Below are 14,869 nucleotides of genomic sequence, written 5' to 3' on the forward strand. Positions count from 1 at the left end.
AGGGGAAGTCATTTACATGTAACTGTAAAATTTAGAAACCTAAAGGCATCGGGCAAAATATAAGAATACATGAATACATCCAAGTCATATAGCCTGTTTCAGATGTGTGGAGTCTGCCTATGCTGAACACAAGTGGATCACAAATCTCCTGGGTAAATGCTGTTCTGCTCCTGAAGGACCTGTCTATAATTTGGACTCCACATGGGACAGACACAAAGCTAATGTGAACTCTCACAGTTCAATTGACTCAAGATTCTCCTAGACACTCAGCTGGTCTGTACCCCCCGCACTGAAGAAATATTTGTCCTTTGACTCTTTTCTTGCCTGTACTATATTCTTCAAGCTCTTCTTCTTTAGATATACAGCTTGACTGTCTGGCCTCTTCCACAGCAGAACTCAACTGCAAAGTGATCTTTCATTCTGCAAATAGAGACAAATTTGCACCAATTTACAGTGGCAAAGAAGAAACCAAAACTCTTGTTTTCCTGACTTCTGTGGTGACTTGCAGAACGTTATTTACAAATTGCTGATGATAAAATCCCAAGCATGGCGAAAGAGTTTAAGAAATAAAATGACTATTTTCTTTATACATATTAGTCCAGGGTCTGACATGGCTACTTCCTCACTCATGTATAATGAATCCTCACTCTTGTCCATACTACTGTTGATTCCAATGCTGTATCTTGTCTGAACAGGCAATAATGGTGACTTTTATCATGGTGCGGAAGTGTGGCACTTGCATCCTTTGTAAAGGCAGTTTTAAATGGAACGTCTATGGCACATAGATGAATCTTCTGTACTGGAGGAGGGAAGGCTTGGAAGGATTTACTCTGCGGGCATATTCAGATGATTGTACACTGCGGATTGCAGCGCCTCAAAGCAGTTTGTGGTGCACGTACATGCATTCACTGTGCTGCTAATTTGCAGCATGGTTGTTTTTTCAACACTGGGCGATCCCAGTGTCAAAAAAATCCTGCCACTAAAAGAAGTGGTGCAGCGCATGTAGCAGCAGCATCATGAGCTGTCAGAAACCGAGCCTGGCCAGCCAGAGCCATCCGCTGGCTGCTGGCCAGGCTCCGAGCGGCCGGACTGAGGCTGCTCCTCCCCCAGGCTGCGGAGGCCAGCGCTTTGCTCTGCACCAACCCCACCTGTAGGCCGTGTGCAGCAGTAAAAAGCAGTGGCATGAGCCATGCCCCTTCAGGTGGAGATGTGCCCAATATGTTAAATGCTGTTTATGATGTTACTTCTTTGTGCATCCATTTCCAGCAGTGAGGAACAGTGTTCAGATCCAAACTTTCCCTGCTCTCTGGAGTGTCAGATTCTGGGTGTAGACTTGGGCCCATTTCAGATGTCTGCTTCTTAACAGCTATATACTGAATTCTATTTATAGGCCATACTATAAACTGTAGGGAGAGTTTTTATTATGGGCCTTTCATGAGCAGGCTATGAAGATGTTATTTTCAAGAGTAAAAGGAACTTAATCACCCTTCATAGGTAAGATATGTTATTTACACAGTGGGGATTCGTGTCAGTACGTTTTAAGTAAGTTGTTTGGCTGTACTTGTTATCTAGCTGCCAAGAACGGAAGTGGGAGAAAAGAGCCAGTGAGACTTATTGGACTCCATGCTCTAGCCTTACATCATGTAAACATTTACAACATGACTTTTTCTTCCCACTATTGACCACTCAGGCAGGGGTTTCTTTGTAGTTTTTTTTGTTGGCAGTGACTGCTTCTAGTGCCTTTTCTTGCCATATCTATGTAGATGCAATAGGCCAACAGACCAGAGGCTGCAACTCATAATGCACCATGTCAGAAACATGTGTACAAGGAGTGCATCTCATAGTACAGGAGGTTCCCAGCTGTTTGGTTTTAAACACTCCCTGCTGCTACTGCTGACTTGCACTGACCAGGTCCCCACCCTGCTTTCTCAGCATATAACGATGAATCAATAAGCATGCACAAGGGAGGGAGAGGTAGGCTGTTTTTTCCATTTCTACTGTCAGTCTCACAGGAAGAATGAAGCCTAACAAAAGAAAGACATACTTATTTTTCCCATCTTTTATCGAAAGGGACCTCAAGTCTAAGTATAAAATCTTCCACAGAAGAATAAGAGGAGTATATTGCTAGCCACAGTCCAATCTGCTAGCTTGGGACAGGAAGCAAAGTCTTTGTGCGAAAATCTATCTTGTTTTGTAGTACAGGGCCTTACAATTGCTTTTTCTTCCACTGTCTGAGGTAGCTTTGGAGAAAAAGTCCTTAGTTGAAGTTTGGAAACAGACAAGCTATAAACCACTTTTTAATGAACATTTTATTCTTGAAACAAAAAATGTAACATGAAGTGGGAGGCAGAGGAAGAATGTGAATTCTTCGTTTATTTGGTTTGCAGATTTCTGATGATAATGCAGGTATCTAACCTGCTGCAACTATGTGAGCGAGTTCCAGGAGGTTTTCTCAAAATACACTGTGGTTTTTTGGTGTGCAGCTTCTAGGCTATTGTAATAGCTTAAATATACTTTTTTTGTTCAGAAACCCTTAGTTAATTCTCCACATTGACCCTTCTATAAGCTATAATTTTTGCTCACACCCCATAAGTGTGTGACTCTTCAGTTAAAGAAGCTATCAAGGAAAAAAATCTGGGAGAATTTCCAAGGAAAGGGATGCATAACAAAATTCTGGCAGTTTTTCATTTGGCACTAATTTATTATTTCAAGCTAGCTTGGTCTTTGGACTGTAATAAACAGTATTTTGCATCTAACAAATCATGTTTAATACCCTTCACCCTGACAGGGTGCATCTACTTTGGGCTTGAAAGAAAAAGTCCTAACCTGAGAGACAGTGGGCCACATGTTGATGTAATATTGTGTAATTATGTTGCCTTTTTTGCTTACAGAAATTGTACTAAAGCCTGGAAGATCAGGTTGTGATTTAATAGGGACATCTAGTATATTTAGGCTTGGCAGGATTCCATTTTTAGTGGTAAATGTTGAGAAATGTCCATTGGACCTCGCAATCACAGACTGATGAAAAAATATTTCCAGCATTAATCATTGAAATTTATAGAAAGGGGATGTAAGAAAGATGATGGCTGATAGAGTGTGTGACAACTGGGGTAGCAGTTCTACAGAACCGTGCTGACTGCAACTCCCAGAAACCTCAGGGGACTGGGAGCAAAGGAAGATGAAGTGACAAAGTAGACAAGGGAACTATGGGTGAGCGGATCAAGGACTGATGGCAGCTTTGTCACTCAGCTGGTTGCAGTCCTACACTAGTTACGTTTGTTACAGTGAGTTGTTAAACTGCATTATAATAATACTATACTGTCGCTAATAAATTGTCTGACCCCTACACCTCTAAATTCGCGCACCTGAAAATTTAAATAGATAAAAATCAAAACAAATGTTTAAAAATAAACATTGATGTTATCCATTATAATTATTAAAGGATTAAAATCAAATTCTGCCAAGCCTAAGTATTTTCAGCTCCTCTGTGCTTTTAGCACAGTTGAAGACAGTCTTTACGTTCAGTCTAAAATGACTTTGCTTATATGGGCACGTGAGAAGGTACTGTGCTCCACAAACTCAAATCACCGTTTTGACAAAAGCAGAGGTACCTGCTTCTGTACCTACATCACAGTTGGGGCACAGTTAAATGGAAGTTTTATTCCACTCTCAAGGACATATTTTTACGCTAGAGAGAGAGACAATGGCTTTTTGTTTGTTACAGAACAAAACCAACTCCCAAGCAAAACCCCTGCCTCTTCGTCTTACCTGATGCTTTCCTCTGATGATATAAAAGATGCTGAAGAGGTGATGAAATTATTAACAATGGAACTCTGAGGCCTTGGTAGATTTTGCTTAAAAAGCTCTAGAAAGTTACTTTCTTCATAAACCCAAGTGATATCGCATTTCTCCTTCCCATTCTTTACCTTTCTTTCACAGTTGCCATGTTGATTCAGATTCATTGTGTTTTGAATTTCATTTTTAATCTTTGTTCTAGCTGCAGTAAGGCCACTACATTTCTGTTTTAAGTGTGAAGCCAGTAAGGGTACAGAAGCAATTTTAATTCCTGTTCTGAGTTTAAAACCAGCATCTTGTGGGGTTTTAAGTCTTATATACAAACCTGTGTATGTAGTTTGCTTATACTTTCTTATAAGTCAACTTCTGCCTGGCATTGAGCTCCCTAATTGACTACAGGCAGTCCTTGGATTTATGACACACTTGGTTTCTGAAAACTGTGTCTTAAGTTGAAATACTGTAACTTGGAACTGATTTTCCCATAGGAACAATGTTATAAATGGGGGATTGGTTCCTGAACCAAGGCCCAATACCCTATTTTCACAAAAAATAACCCAGAATTTTGTACTCAATCAATTATAGATGAGTAATCTAGCTAGATTAATGTATTTATATTGTAAATACCAATCATATTGATTTGGAAGGACTGCTTTGAGGTGACTTTGCTGGACTTTTTGAAGGGCTCTTGGTTGGCCTTTTGAAGGGTTCATGGCAATCTTAGGAGTCTTGGCTGCAGGTTTTCCTGGAGTCTTGCCTGCTTTCTTAAAGAAAGTATTCAAGGAAGTTTGAACAGATGTTCTCCAGGGAGATGGGTGATGCAGCAAACTTGTGCACTGGCATGGCATGGCATCGGATCAAGCATTGTAAAGTTGAAACTGATGTCAGAAAGTCAAAACAGGGTGTTGATTTATAAACGTCGTAAGTGCCGTTCATTGTAACTCAAAGTGTCTTAAGTCAAGGACTGCCTGTACTGATAAGACAAAATTCTGAGCTCTACTTTCTAAAATCAGCAGGTCTATAAAGAGTCTAGCAAATGTTGTGATTATTTGTATTACAAAGGGAACTGGATCCTTCTATATAAAGAAATGGATTCTTACTTGTGAAATATTTTTCTTTGGCAGATTTGCACTTTCAGGAAATTAACTCTTTCTATTAATACACAGTACTTGCATCTGGCTTCAAAGCTCACTGACATTAAACTTCTTAGTTCTATTTGAATCATTTCTATAAAGACATTCATTGATTCTTTTTTTCTGTGGGACCTTGATTCCAATGAAGATTTTACTTTAAATTTAATGAGTTAGGAAGATACAGACCTGGATTCTGTTGACTTCACTGTTGGTTTTTGTTTGTTTTTGGAGGCCTGGTTTTTAAATATTGATTCCCAAAAAAATGGCCCAATATGATGAAGTCCTTCCTTAGTATTTTGCTTCTTTTACATGAACAATCTCACTTGCTTTGGTATTGCTGTTCTTTGGCATTAATTGCCAACAACAGTTACTTTTCTCTAATATATAAAGGGGAGGAGGTTAACTAAGATCTTTTTATAGTCCGTTTTAGTATTGTACCAATACAGATATCTTAGCTCATTTTTATGGGCACAGTATTATGGTTTCCAAGGATAAAAATGTGTGAATGTCTGGATGATGTACAAATAATCACTTTCATGAGAGATTAACAATACTATTTGAAATCTGAAGTGAAGATGGTTACATACTGATGAAGACCTGTGTGTAGCGGTCCATGCCAATGGAAGCTACTTTGGGAGGACAGCATTTCAGGAAGAACTAATGGTAAAATGATGTAAAGTAGTCTCTCAGGGCACGTCCTGGTGAGCAGACATTTGTTTCGCTGAGGACAAGTAGCAGCAGCCCACCTTATGCTGCTGCTACTTGTCCCCAAGGAACGCCTGTGCCACACATACTCTGGTGCGCAACTGTGCTGACCCCAGCAACCTTACCTGGAGTTCTGGGGGCCTCCCAGGGCTGCAGCGGCAGCAGGAAGAGTGGCCAGCAGCTGGGGCATGGCTCTGGCCAGTTAGGCTCTGGTTTTGGGCAGTGTGCTCTTTTTTTTGGCATGGGTTTTTTTGACCCTGGGATCTTCTGTTGGTCAATCCCTGCCCCTCCCCACCCTCTCCCACACTGCAAAGTAGCAGTGTGGGAAATGCCTGCATCTGTGGTACTATAGATGGGTCTGCAGTGCCACATACTGTACGTCTGCACTCGTCTGGACTTGCCTTCCGAGTTTACAATGTAGTATAAAGTCTTATGTATGATTATTTACTTATGAAAGCAAGCTGGCCTTTTGAGTGAGGTGAGCAAGATTTATGTAAATTTATGGTGTTTTATGTATTTTGTATTGAAATAATTGAGTATACACAGTCACAGTTGGCCATTTTTGGTAGTCTTAGATTGGTCATTCACAACAGAAATTATAGATTTAAAAATTCATAGATTGTAAGGGGCTGGAAGGAACCACACAGGATCATCGGGGTCCAGCCCCCCTGCACTAGTTAAGAAAGAAAACTGGGGGTCAGGTGATCCCAGTGTGGTGACTGTCCAGTCTCCTCCTTGAAAATTTCCAGGGTAGGCGATTGCACCACCTCTGGAGGGAACTTACTCCACAGTCTGGACACCCTGATTGTGAAGAAGTTTTTCTTAATGTTAAGCCTGAAACAGTCTTCCAGGAGTTTGTGGGCATTACTCTTGGTTTTCCCCAAGGGTCCCCTGGTGAACAGTTGTTTGCTGAGCCTTTAATGTATTCCCCTGATATAGCAGTAAGCTACTGCCATATCCCCTTTCAGCCTTCTCTTTTTTAGGCTGAAGAGACCCAAGACCCTCAGCCTTTCCTTGTATGGCTTGCCTTGCAAGTCCCTGATCATATGGGTAGCTCATCTGTAGACTCTCTCAAGCTCTTCCACATCCTTGTTGAAGTGCGGCACCCAGAACTGCATGCAGTACTGCAGCTGCGGTCTCACCAATGCTGAGCAAAGTGGAAGAATCACTTCCTTTGTTTTGCTTGAGATGCAACAGTTAATTTTTTTTCCCTGCTGGTTACAGCATCACACCGGTGGCTCATGTTCATATTATAGTTTATTATTACCCCAGGTCCCTTTCAGTCGTGGAGCTAGTCAGTTTGGTGCCACTGAGCCTGTAAGTATGTTGGGGATTGTTCGTCCCCAGATGGAGCACTTTATACTTCTCAGTGTTGAAATTTATCTGGTTCTGATCTGTCCAACTTGCCAAGCTGTCTAGGTCCACCTGTATCTGCAGCCTATTTTCAAGTGTGACCATGCTTCCCCATAACTTGGTGTTCTCTGTGAACTTGGCCAGTGAGCTCTTCATCCCCACATCCAAATCACTGATAAAGATGTTGAAAAGCACTGGACCAAGCACGGACCCCTGAGGGACACAACTGTCCACTTCTTGCCAGGACGACACAGATCCGTTCATGAGAACTCTCTGGTCCCTGCATCCAGCTTCCTACTAGGGTTGATTGAAGCTTTGGTCCTTGATTTGATTCAGTGGAAATTTGGCCCAATTCGGTGGCTGAATCCCCAAATCCGAATTGAATCAGAGGACCCTTTAATTTCTCTGGATTGAATTGGAACCCTCTGAATCGATTTGGAGAAATTCAGAAAGGTTTGGACAGAGACACAGCTTTAAATGTTTTTTTCTAGGTAGGAGGCTACTCTAGGTAGCAGGTGGCTGGTGAATGCTGAGATGCTGGGGTGGATGGAGTATCCCACAGGAGTGTTGGGGGCTCCCCAGTGTGCTCAGCAGCAGACCTGGAAGTGGACCAGAAGCACTTTCGGTCCACTTCCAGGTCTGCTGGAGAGTGCACTGGGGGGCCCTCCCGCATCCCCCTGGCTCTGGGGGGGTACCCAGGGGCCCCCCCTTGACTGATCACCAAGGCGGGAGGGCACGGGGGGGGGCCCACAGCATGCTCCCTGGTGGACCTGGAATTGGACCAGAAGTACTTCTGGTCCACTGCCGGGTTTGCTGCTGAGCACGCAGGCTGCCCCCGCCCCCCGTGCTCCTGTGGAATGCTCCATCTACCCCAGCATTGCAACATTCACGAGTTGTGCCTGATACCTCAAGGTATGTAGAAAAAACATTTAAAGCTGCATCTGTGTCTGAATAGCTGATTCTCTGGATCAGCATTGAATCTTCGGATTGGGCCAAATCAAATTGGGGACAGTGATCTGAATCAACAAATTGAATAGGGCCTATTTCACACACCCCTGCTTCCTACCTACCTGTCAAGCAGTTTAACTCATAATCCTCCAATTTTCCCATGAGAACATCATGGGATACCAGATTAAAGGCCTTTTGGAAGTATACAATGTGGACCTCCTTTCACTTATCCAGGTGGTGAATTACCTGGTTGTAGAAGGAGATGAGATTAGTAAACCAAGACCTGACCACAATGAAATCATGCTTGCTGTCATTCAGAATCCTACCTTCTGCAAGCGTATTGCACTTAGACTCCTTGATGATTTTTTCCAGGATTTTTCCCTGGGATAGAAGTTAGGTTAATTGGCCTGTATTTGCCTGGGTCTTCTCTCTTCCCCTTCTTGAAGATGGGCACAACATTGGCCATCTTCCAGTCTTCAGGGACCTCCCCCAGGTGCCATGAGTTTTGGAAGAGTTTTGCCAGTGGTTCTGCAGTGAGTTCAGCCAGTTCCTTCAGCAATGTCGGATGAAGTTCATCCAGTCCTGCTGACTTATAAATGTCTAACTTTTCTAGCTGATCACGCACCAACTCAGCGTCAAAAGTAGGAAGGCAGTCATTTCCACCATGCCCATTCTGAACCTTATGTAGTATGATTTTCCCTTTAGTCCAGTGAAATACTGAAGCAAAGTAGTCATTCAGGAGTTCAGTTTTCTCCTGAGGGTTGGTAACCAGTTGTCCTGAATTGCTAAACAATGGCCCCACACTTCCATTTGTTTTCCTCCTATTCCCTACGTATCTAAAGAAGGACTTCTTAGTGTCCTTGATTTCTGTTGCTAGTCTAAATTCAGTCGTCACCTTGGCCTTTCTAATCTGCTCCCTACAAGTGCGGGCCATTGTTGTATAGTTCTCCTTGTTGACTGTCCCCAGCTTCCATTGTTTTATGCCTCTTTCTTCTTTTTCAAGAGGACCATGATATCCCTAATAAGCCAAGAGGGCTTACCAGCTCTTCTGCTACCTTTCCTCTGCATGGGAATGGACTTCTTTTGTACTTTGAGGATCTTGTCTTTGAGGAACAACCACTCTTCATGCACTCCTTTCACCTTCAGTCCCTGGTCCCATAGTGCTTCCCCTATTATTGCATTGAGCCTGTTGAAATTAACCTTTTTGAAGTCCAAAACTTCAACCCTGCTAGGTGATTTGCCTACCTTGTGATGGACAGTGAATGTGATAGTTTTGTGGTCACTCTCACCCAGGCTACCCTCTATATTCAAGTCGCTCACCAGATCGTCTCCTTTGGCCAACACAAAGTCTAGGAGAGCGTTACCTCTCTAGACCAAGTCTAGGAGAGCATTACTTGCCCATGCACTTCCTGAGTCAGGTAGAGCTCTTTGATACAGGTCAGGAAACAACATGACCAATCCGACTTAATCGAGTTTTCCTCCCAAGAGATGTCTGGGTAATTGAAGTCACCCATGACGACCATGTCCCATGTCCATGCAGCATCTGCAAGTTCTCGAGAGAACTCCAGATCAAACTCCTTCCCCTGGTTTGGTGGTCTGTAGAATACACCTACAGTTAGGTCTGTCTCACCACACCACCCTCCATAGTTTGACCCAGAGGGTTTCAAGTCGCTCTTCTTTGGAGCCGATGTTGGCCTCCAAGAAGGTGTACTGCTACCTCACATAGAGAGCTACACCTACACTTTTCTTCTCTGCTTGGTCCTTTCTGTGCAGGGTGTAGCCCTCTATGTCTATGTTGCAATCATGTGAGGAGTCCCACCAGGAGGGCTAGCTCCTCCTGCTTGTTCCCCATGCTCCTGGCATTAGTGTACAGGCACTTAATCCTCCAACTGAGACCCTTGATTTCTTGTCACACTGAAGTGAGCTCGAATTCCCTCAGCTCTTGCAAGCGTGGCTCTCCTAGTGTCCCCAACTTCAGAGCTTTCTTGTGTGCCAGTCCCCGGGCATGCTGCAGTCAGTGTTCCCTGTCCCTTGGCAATCTTAGTTTAAAGCCCTATCTAGAAGTTGTATATTTTTTAAGGTAGTCAGTGAAGCATTTCACTGTGTGAGTGCATAGTAGAATTTAGCTTTTTTGAACAAATAGCTAAAAATGTGCCAGATGTTCAGGCTAAATACTAGTTATCCAATTTTCTTGCAAAAGCTAATCTCCTCTTACATTTCAATCATGCTGTGTTATGTGAGTTACGCTAGAGTACAATGTAAAGGGATGTAGCATGCCATATTGTCAGCAATACAATGGAACAGCTTATATTTAAATGGAGAAACACGTTTTCAGATTTGTTGCCAGGAAGATTTGCACATTTTATGTTTTAATGAGAAAGTCGACCAGATTTCACAAGCAGTGATGCCAATGCCATAATGTGTTTCCTAGCAGTACTGCCTACATATTAATTAGCATTTGTGAAGAGTTTTGAGGTCCTCTGATAAAAGGCAGAAGAAAGCTTAATGTTGTTGCTATGACTAATTAGTTAGTACTTTGAACATACAAAGGACTGGATGAGAGTGCTACAGAATATTATCTATTAGTTGTTGTTTTGCCCATAGCTTTCCTCATTCCATCCTTTCTCTACTGTTTGCTGGCCTTATTAGTCACACTGATTCATAAATTTTTCAGTCCAGTGACTGTTGAGATCATCTGATTTGACTTGCATGGCAAAAGTATAAGCTTCTACCAAGTGATTCTTGCCACTATCTTCTACATATCATTTAAAAAGACATCAAATATTAATCTAAAGACTTCAGTGACAGGGAGTCTACCACATCCTTAGGCAGCCTCCCCTCATGTTTGAGACAGTTAACAGTGTGGGTCTTGTATTTTGTATGAATTTGTCCAGTTTTGGCTTCCAGACTTTGGATCTTACTATGCCTCTGCTGTCAAAAAATCCTCTCCTGGTATAGGTACCTCAGAGAAAAAAATGCCAGCCTGGTTTTCAGCTAATTCAGGTGCAAGTAGCAGTCTTGCTTTGGAAGCACAGTACTAAGTGTGGGCTGCAAACCAGAAGCAATGTAAATTAGCCTGCACTGAACTCCAGTGTCTCCCTGACTAGACACTACAGCCCCATGTACCAGAGCCAAGGAGTATGAAGCATCTGCACTGCACTGTAGTCAGGCCTGTGATTTCTTTGGAGGCATCTTCCATATCGTTTCCTTTTGGAAATAGATTGAGCACCTTTAGTATCAGATGACAGCAGATTTTCCAAAGCAAAAGGTATTCGTGTTTAGGTCCTTTCCTGGTGCTTTCTAATTTGTCGACATCCTTTTTAAAATGTGGGGCCCACACCAGGACACAGTAATGCTCCCACTATGTATCCCACTGTGATAATATCCCCTCTCTACTCCTAGCTTGTATCACCTTTGCAGCTCTTATGTACCATGCTGCACTGGGAGCTCAGCCTTCCATCATATCTAGTGAAAAAGTGTCCATTTCTTGCCTTCGGTTCTTTGCGATATGTGGAAATAATAGCATGGACCAGTGTTGGAACGCACTGAACTTGTAGTTTCTTTGCAGCTTTTTATAGGTAGTCTTCTGAGAGTTTTAGGTAGTCTTCTAAGTACCTGACTTTTCTTAGAGTGAGGTGATGCTCTAACAAGCAATGCTAGGTATCTCTAAAGCCGGGATCAAGAAGAAGAGAGACGTTACCTAGATCTTTTTGTTATAAAATACTTGATAGCTCACCAAAAGCTGTGTTTTAAATAAAGATCAAAAAGGGAAAATACTAGAGTAAAGAAGTTAATCTTCCACAGTTAAGCGGTAACTTAATGGAAGTAAAACTCCAATACAAGAAGAATTGGGGTGGTTCCACTTACCCCTAATCATTTTTCATGGGTATCACTAGACATGTCTAAACTTGCATTAATGCACTATTGTTACTGTGCATTAAGTTTAGTACCTGTAATATGAAGTATTAACTACATGCACAGTAGCCGGCAGTACTGTGTAGTAGCACTGGTGTACAGTCTGTTCATGACAATGCGTAGTAGACTAATTCTACTACATATTAGCACAGCTTTTGCCATGACATGCTAATACACAGTAGAATTAGTCTACTGTGCATTAAGCATCTTGTGTAGATGCGCCCACTCAGATGTTGGGAGAGATGAGGTCAAGTCTGCAACGCTGACATGACAGGGAGTAGTTTGAAGACCAAGTTCCCTGAAGAGAGTATGCTAGTGCTGGTTAAAGCCAAAGCCAGTCCCAGAACCTGTCTGGGGCAGGGGAGGCAACTCCTTTTGTGACAGAATTACCAGGGTGTAGGGGGAGGACTAGAGAGAGAGGCCGCATGAATAATGAACTCAGTTCTTTGTGAATCATTAAAGAAATGGTTTGCTTGTATTAAGTGATGAAAGGTTGTTTCCATTAGTATATTTGGTTAAAATATATTACTGCTGGACTAAATTATCCTCTAAATGGGTGTAGCTGGGTACCGAGAACAGGAATATTATATGTTGTATATCTGAGACTAGGTCTCATTGCTGAAAACAGAGAGCATATGCATTGAAATATGGAAGGTATCTCCCCCTCTCTCTGTCTTGACCCTGAAAAACCCCTCTGTGGCTCAGACTATTCTTTGTTGGCTTTGCAGGGAATCTCAATCCAAGTAGAAGTCCCCAGTCCATGACCTCCTTTGGCCCACAGTTTTTCTGACCTGTGCTTAGGCCAAACTGCCAGGCAGAATTTGGCTTGGAGTTTTCAAGATGCAATATGAATATTATAAAATGTTTTGTCCATAGTCCCTGCAGGCTGTTCTGTGCTGTTTGTGACTGATTACCGGCACTTGCTTCTCTCTTCCCTTGTTTCATTAGTTTGACGAATGCAATAGGATAATTGTGCAGCACTGCAAAGTAATAATTGTTGGTACTGTGTAACTGCGAACCTTTCTTTGACATGACAAGCTTGTTTTATATTTTTTTTGTTGTCTGAAGCAAAGGTGTGTGCAATAACATTCCCTGTCTTGTCGTGAGCATTCAGTGGGTTGTGGCAGGAACAGCTGTAACAGTCTTGTATTTACATGTCACTTTTTTTGTCTAAAACATTTTGTCACTGCTAAATTGGGTCATTTGACTTCAACTGTTATTTACAGTTAAAAGGAGCAATTTTAACACTGACATTTACTTACAATGTGAATCATAAACTAGATTTACTATAGGAACTGCTATTTTACTGCACTTCACTGTATACCAGCTGCTGGTAATTTGACAATAAATGTAGTTTTATTTTTCTGCTGCTCACCAAAATTAGTATTACCAATTTGTTTTAAGTTTACTACAAATAAATGTTCCCAGTAAATAAATTCAGCCACTGAAAAATTGCACCAAGGATGTACAATCAAATTAATGGTAACAGAATTTTTTTTTCAGTGTAAAGGAAGTTAATAATTTGCAAAATAGATTTATTTTTAAAAAGTGTTAATGCTAAATGATTGTATTGATTCATTGTGGTTATGGCAAACACTGTTTCAGTGAACAACTAGATTTTAGACACTTTGGTTTGAACACAGGCAACTGGCTGAATTGAAGACGAAAATCTAGTTTCATGGAAAAATAGAAGTCACTGAGTTAGTTTTCCTTTGAAGTGTTTGTAATGAACCTGTTTTATCTTTTCTAATTGAAATAGTAGGTAATGCAATAATGTTTTGATTAAAATGTTAAAAGTATTAGTGATAATGGAGTATATTTTAAAAGTGTTGATAATTAAAACATTTGTTTATTGGAAAAGGCCATTTCTCTATGAAAAGTAGTTTTAAAAAATTCTGACTAACTTTACACTGAACTGTGAGTTCAATATATGAAGTTCCCTTGTTGAGAGAGACATGCTAGTTATGCAAAGCTGTATCCCTTTAATTGAAAGGTGGAGGCCTACTGCAATGTCAACTGTAAACTTCAGCCCAGCTCTAACCGACTGATACTTAATTAGCTACCAAAAACCACAGACTCAGATGAACGCTTGAAGAACGGGACTGTATTAAAACAATCTTAGTGGAAAATATAGATATAAGAGGTGAGTACAAAGAACAACAATACAATGGTATGCAGTGGATTCTGCAAGGCGATACACGCCGATTAGAGACCAAAACAGAGCTCTTCTCTCAGACTTGTGACGCATGTGTTGTTTGCTGTCACAGGCACGGTACAGCTTAACACCAAGATTAGGCCTAGATTCACTCGGTGGCCTCAAAACCCCTCTCCCACCAAGAGCTCTTTTCAAATTCACAGTCCACATGGGGGGTGAGGGCTTTGAGCACGTATGAAAGTAGCACTATGGAAGTGGGGTGAGGGCTTTGAGCACTATGTATGGAAAGTAGCACTGTGGAAGGTGCGCTCCCTGTTAGCGCTAAAGGGGTCGTGCTTTTCCATGCTGGAGTGCTTGCAGTCAGGGATCCGAGTTGGAGTTTTATAGAGCCGGGGATGGGGATAAGAGGGGGAAGGGGATGCGAGGTTGTGGCAAGGGCAGGACTTCAGGGGGTTGTCCCAGCCCTGAGCAGGCATTGGGTAATTCAAGGTAAGGCACGCTGTGCTGGAGTGGGTTGGCAAGGGCTTACTGTGGGATATGGAGGTGAGGGGTTTATCGTGCCTCACGTTTTGTTTCTGGCCTGTGTACCTGATGACAGAACATGTATGTAAGGAACAAGTTTATTTGTTGCTGGGGTATTACCATTGTGTCTTGTTGGCTGATACTGGGCATTGTATATTTTAATTTTACGCAATTTTGGTTATCATGTTTGTGTTATGTAATCCGTGACAGTTTTCTGTTGTATCTTCTTCTGTGAGGCCTCTGTTGGGTTGTTTTAGAAAGTCTGGCTTTGATTGTTTTCTAATAAAATGTTGGGAAAACCCCGCAAACAATTTACTACTGTCACACTCAGCCCAGCTTCTCTCAC

Source organism: Crocodylus porosus, unplaced genomic scaffold (assembly GCF_001723895.1).
Source record: "Crocodylus porosus isolate Cpor-Errol unplaced genomic scaffold, CroPor_comp1, whole genome shotgun sequence".
NCBI classification, from domain to species: domain Eukaryota; kingdom Metazoa; phylum Chordata; order Crocodylia; family Crocodylidae; genus Crocodylus; species Crocodylus porosus.